Source organism: Heterodontus francisci, chromosome 19 (assembly GCF_036365525.1).
Source record: "Heterodontus francisci isolate sHetFra1 chromosome 19, sHetFra1.hap1, whole genome shotgun sequence".
NCBI classification, from domain to species: Eukaryota; Metazoa; Chordata; class Chondrichthyes; order Heterodontiformes; family Heterodontidae; genus Heterodontus; species Heterodontus francisci.
In genome coordinates this window covers 21,394,452-21,400,451 of record NC_090389.1, presented here as the reverse complement: position 1 = coordinate 21,400,451, position 6,000 = coordinate 21,394,452, and the positions used below count along the sequence as shown (strand labels likewise).

Genomic DNA, 6,000 nt, shown 5'->3' with positions numbered 1-6,000 from the left:
ATCTGAAATAAAAACTGAAAGTGCTGGAAATACTCAGCAGGTCTGGCAGCATCTGTGGAGAGAGAAGCAGAGTTAATGTTTCAGATCAGTGACCTTTGATCAGAACCCAGTCCATAATAGAGGTATAGCATACAAAAGCAAGGAAGTTAAGATGAACCTTCATTAAACTCAGGTTTGGTCTCAGCTGGAGTATTGGCCGGAATTTTATCAGTACAGCAGGGGCCCTGACAACGGGCCCGAAAGCCAGGGGCAACCCTGCCTCAGCCCCAGAAGCTGTCGGTCAATCAGAGGGCTGGCACCTCAGGAAGGATGTGAAGGCTTTAGAGAGGGTGCAGAAAAGATTTACAAGTATGGTTTCAGGGATAAGGGACTTCAGTTATGTGGATAGATTGGAAAAGCTGGGGCTTTACTCCTTAGAGAAGAGAAGGTTGAGAGGACATTTGTTAGAGGTGTTCAAAATCATGACAGTTCTAGACAGAGTAGATAGAGAGAAACTGTTCCCATTGCAATAAGGGTCAAGAACCAGAGGACACAGAATTAAAATGATTTGCAAAAGAATCAAAGGTGACATGAGGAAAAACTTCTTTATGCAACAAGTAGTTACGATCCGGAATGCACTGCCTGAAAAGTTGGTGGAGGCAGATTCAATTGTGACTTTCAGAAGGGAATTGGATAAGCACATGAAAAGAAGAAAATTGCAGATCTATGGGGAAGGGGCAGGTGAGTTAGCCAGCTAAATTGCTCTTGTACAGGGCTGGGACAGGCTTGACAGGCCAAATGACCTCCTTCTGTGCTCTAAACATTCTATGATTCAAGGTGTCCTGGCCAATAATTATCTCTCAATCAACATCACTAAAAAAAGATTATCTGGTCATTATTACAATGCTGTTGGTGGGAGCTTGCTGTGCACAATTTGGTTGCCATGTAGACAAATTGGTTGCCATGTTCCCTACATTCCAATAGTTACTTCACTTCAAAAGTACTTAATTGACTATAAAACGTTTGGGTCATTCTGAGGTCATGAAAGGTACTATATAAATGCAAGTCTTGCTTTTTATAATAACCTTAGAACCACCACAGCTGTGTCATTCTTAACAAGCGAATAAAAGGCTTCCAACCCACTCTTTCATTATAAATAAGTGCTTATTAATTCATTTCTGCTGCTCCCTTTTGACCCTGCCCTTTTCAGATGCAAGTGCACCTTTTATCTTTTCAACTGAACATTTTAGTTGTTGCATCCGATCCCACCATTTCTTGTTTCCTAACTCCACAGTACGTCACGAGGGATGGTTTTGTTTCCAAATTCTAAAAGATGGATGTTTGACAAACATATCCTCTGAGAATTTTCTATCAATTACATAGGATGTCTGACATGGAAAAGTCACATTCAATGTAATATATGGGGATAATCTGTACTTCAAATAGTAATGTGTGCATTTTTCAATAGAGCATCCTTGAGTTAATCTACTCCTAGCCCTCCCACTCAATCGCTGCCAAATGAGTTATTTCAATGAAAGCACTTCTGCAGCTCAACAATCTCTCAACTTGAACACAAAAAGACACTAAATAAAAATAACTGGCCTCATAATACAGATTCCATCTTCTGCTGGAGTACGATAGAAACAGGATGTTTTATTTGTTCTTGGAGTGTGGGATAAATAGGAGTTAAGGGGATTTAAACTAAAATATATATGTTATAAGTAGATAAACTTTTAAATAAAATGATGGGACAGCTTATACCCGTTAACTGCAATTCCAGTGCCACAGGGAGCTCCAGGACACTTTGTGTGCCCTGGATAACCATGTGTGCAGGAAGTGCCTAGAACTGCATGAACTTTTTCTGAGCTTTTTTTTCATTCGTTCATGGGATGTGGGCATCGCTGGCTGGGACAGCATTTATTGCCCATCCCTAATTGCCCTTGAGAAGGTGGTGGTGAGCTGCCTTCTTGACCCGCCGCAGTCCATGTGGTGTCGGTACACCCACAGTGCTGTTAGGGAGGGAGTTCCAGGATTTTGACCCAGCGACAGCGAAGGAACGGTGATATAGTTCCAAGTCAGGACGGTGTGTGGCTTGGCACTTGAGGAGTGGCTGGGATCACAGCAGGACATATGGGAGACTGACATTTTCTTGGCGCGCACATTCCAGGAGGTTGTGGCCCTTGAGAATTCAAGCGGATAGTAGGTAAGTGGAACAAACTGGCAGTACAGAAATCCTCCAGGAATGTGGCAGTGTTAAACTGGTTCACTGCTGATTATCGGTGAGGATGACAACACTGTAGGGAAGTGCAGTCTAGAACACATTCATGGCACTGTGGGGCAAATTACAGCACAGAGGGGTGGAAAAGTAGTTTCAATAGTCATGGGATAGACAGGCATTTCTGCAACTGCCGACATGAGGTCTCATATGATGTGTTGTCTCCCTGCTGCCAAACTGAAGAACATTACTAAACGAGTGCAGAATATTTTTAGGGGCAAGAGGAACAACCATAAGGCATGGTCCATGTTGAAGTTGCATGGGTAGGAAAAAGGTTGAGGTCCTATAGATAGAGTTTCAAGAACTCAGGTAGAGTTAAAGAGCAAGGCTTCAAAGAATTACTCCCAGTATCACATGCTGGTGCAGAGATAAACCAGGTTAGCATGACACTGGCGAAATGGTGCAGAGGGAGGTCATCAGACTGCTAGGGCATTGGGACAAGCTCTGGGGTTGAGGGAACCTGTACTAGGTGGACGGGTTGCACCTCAATGGAGCTGTAATCCATGTCGTCATGGGAAGGTTAACCAGTGCACTGGGGGAAGGGGGTTAAACTCATTTGGCCGGGGGAGAGGCACCAGGAAGAGACATTACAGAGGAGATACAAGATGCTCAGAGAACTGGGAGAGACTAAACAGCGGTGAAATAAAGAGTAGCTAAGAAAATAGGAGACAGCAGATGGAAGGGGGAAATGCGAGGCAGTCTAAGATAACCTTGGAGTGCATGTGCATAAATGCATGGGGTGCAGTAAAAAAGGTTGGTGAGCTGCAGGCACAAATAGTCAAGTGGGAGTATGATATAGCGGCAATAACAAAGACTTGGCTCAAACAAGGGGAGGATTTGATTCTTAATATTACTGACTACAATGTATTCAGGAAAGATAGAGATGGAAAAAGAGGATGGTGGGTGACAATGTTGATCAAAGATAATGCAATACCACTAGAAAGGAATGAAAGGGTTCAAAGACAGAATCTATTTGGTTAGATTTAAGGAACAATAGAGGAGATATTACATTGCTGTAGGCTTCCAAATATTGTGAAGGAGGTAGAGGAGGAAATTTACAGGCAAATTACAGAAAGATGCAAGAACTTTAGAGTAGTGAAAATGGGGGACTTCAATTATCTTAATGTAAGCTGGGAAAATAACAGTGTAAAGGGAAAAGAGGGGGAGGAATTCCTGAAATGTGTGCAAGAGAAATTTCTTGATCAGTATGTTTCCAATCCAATGATGAAGGAAGCTGTGCTGGATTTAGTTCTGGAGAATGAAATGGGCAAGTGAAGCATTTTTCAATGAGGGAGCTTTTGGGAAACAGTGATCACAATATCATTAAGTTCAGAATACTTATGAAAAATGCCAAGGAAAAGGCAAATGTGAAAATATTCAAGTGGAAGAGGGCTAATTTCCATGGAATGAAAATGATTCTGGCCCAGATGGATTGAAATCAAGGATTGGCAGATAAATCGGCAAATGAGCAATCATAGATCTTCAAAGAAGAGAGGGTTTGAGAACAGACTAGATGCATTCCCATGAAGGGGAAAGGTAGGGCATCAAAAGCTAGACCACCCTGGATGACTAAAGATATAGAGATTAAAATGAAACAGAAAAAGGAAGTTTATGATAAATATCAGATTCATATTTCAGCACAGACCAAGCTGAATACAAAAACTACAAGGGAGAACTGAAAAAGTAAATAAAAGGGACAAAGAGAATGTACGAGAATAGATTATTGGCTTACATAAAAGGGAAACCTAAAGTCTTTTACAAACATATAAATAATAACAGTGGTCAAAGGAAGGGTAGATGTGGTGTAACTGGATTTCCAAAAGGCATTTGATAAGGTGCCACATCAAAGGTTAAGAGCTAATGATGTAGGGGATAATATATTAACATGGATAGAGGACTGGTTAGCTAACAGAAAACAAAAAGTAGGGATAAATGGGTCATTTTCGGGTTGGCAAGCTGCAACTAGTGGAGTGCCACAGGGATCAGTGCTGGGGCCTCAACTATTTACAATCTATGTAAATAACTTGGATGAAGAGACCGAATGTAAGGTTGCTAAGTTTGCTGATGACACATAGATAGGTAGGAGACTAAGATGTGAACAGGATATAAGGAGTCTGCAAAGGGATTTAGATAGGTTAAGTGAGTTGGCAAAAATTAGGCAGATGGAGTATAATGTGAGAAAATGTGAACTTGTCCGCTTTGGCAAGACAAATAGAAAAGCTGTATATTATAAATGGAGAGAGGTTGCAGAACTCTGTAGTACAGATCGCACCTCAGCCTTTTGGCTAAGATCAAGTGTAGTATCTGTTCTTATCAGTGCTTACTTGGTTGAGAAGAGACCATGATCATTGCCTTTTGATCTTGGGTAGGCTTTGAGTAAAATGGCTATAACCAATCTTCGAGCTTCAGGCCTGGGAGTGCGCAACACCGTTCCGGTGGTCGTGAAGGACAAGGAAGGGGATGCACCAGTCGATCGCACCTTCTTCATCAAGAAAATCCTCTTCGATTGCTGTGGATTTCAAGCTACGGACATCTTCTGCCTGCAGGATTTCCCCAGCAGTGGATACTTCAATGTGACGTTCCGGAACGTGGCGGGATGCATCAAGTTCCTGAAGGCGTTCAAGGAGAAAGGGGACCGGGCGCCACTGTCGATCCTCACAGCGGAGCCACTCTTCACGCTTCCGTCACAACTGGACCGGGTGGTGACGATTCACCTCTACAACCCCCATGTTCCGGTGGTGGATGTACTCACCTTTCTCACCAGGTACGTCGAGGTGGCCGGCAGCAGCACTGATGTCAAGGACCCCTTTGGGATTTGGACCAGCAAGCGGCAGGTCAAGGTCACCTTGAAGGTCAATCCCAGTGGAGCCATCATCCACCCTCCCTCCAGCTTCGCTATCGGGGGAAGTCGAGGCTTCTTGGTCTATGCTGGGCAGCCCAGAGTTTGCCGAACCTGTGGCAAATCTGGTCACGTGGCAGCCAACTGCAGCACGGTTGTTTGCAAGAACTGCAAGGAGGAAGGCCATCAGACCAAGGACTGTAAGCAGACTAAGTGTTGCAACTTGTGCGGTGTGGCAGGCCACCTCTACAAAACCTGCCCCAAACGCTGCCTTAGTTATGCTCAGGCGGCAAGGTCCAAGGAAAGGCTGGGAGAAGGTTCGACGAAGGTGTCTGGTGTTTGAAAGGAGACGAGCAACCTTCTCCGCAGTGAGGAACTTCAACCTGAGAAGGAGAAGGAAGGGGAGGCAGCTGAAACCAGCGACCCAGCACCTACCCTGCACCCGGAAACCCCCCCTCCACAGACAGAATCAATGGAGGAGGAGGCAGCAGATGGGCAAACAGGTCAGTGGCAAGTGGTCCATGAAAAACCAGGAGGGGTTTCTGAGCCCAACCAACGTGAAACTGCTTGCGCACACGATGGGTATGCAGGAACATCCCGAGGGACTGGGACTAGCAAGGACAAATGGTATGGGAAGCAACAACTAACTTTTAAAAAATGGGTGTAAGGATTGCTTCCATTAATGTGTGTAGCATTAAATCTACTACACGATGTGTTTCAACCTTGGATTACCTCGCCAAGGTCAAAGCTGACCTACTGTTTCTGCAGGTGGAATACCACACCTCAGCACCTACAGGCAGTGGTCGCGATGGTGGTCCCACGGGCCATCGATCTGGTTGGTGGGTAATGATTGCCATTCCTCCGGCCTGGGTATTCTGCTGCGGGGAGGTAACTTCACCATCTCCGA

The 6,000-nt window shown here is 44.5% G+C and overlaps 1 non-coding gene across 1 annotated transcript; it reads left to right on the top strand.

The window, feature by feature from the left end:
• The first annotated feature begins 4,519 nt into the window (after positions 1-4,519).
• LOC137380460 (U2 spliceosomal RNA) lies at positions 4,520-4,705 on the top strand. Its single transcript, XR_010977026.1, has one exon. It is a non-coding gene; the product is annotated as a U2 spliceosomal RNA (small nuclear RNA).
• The last annotated feature ends 1,295 nt before the right edge of the window (positions 4,706-6,000 follow it).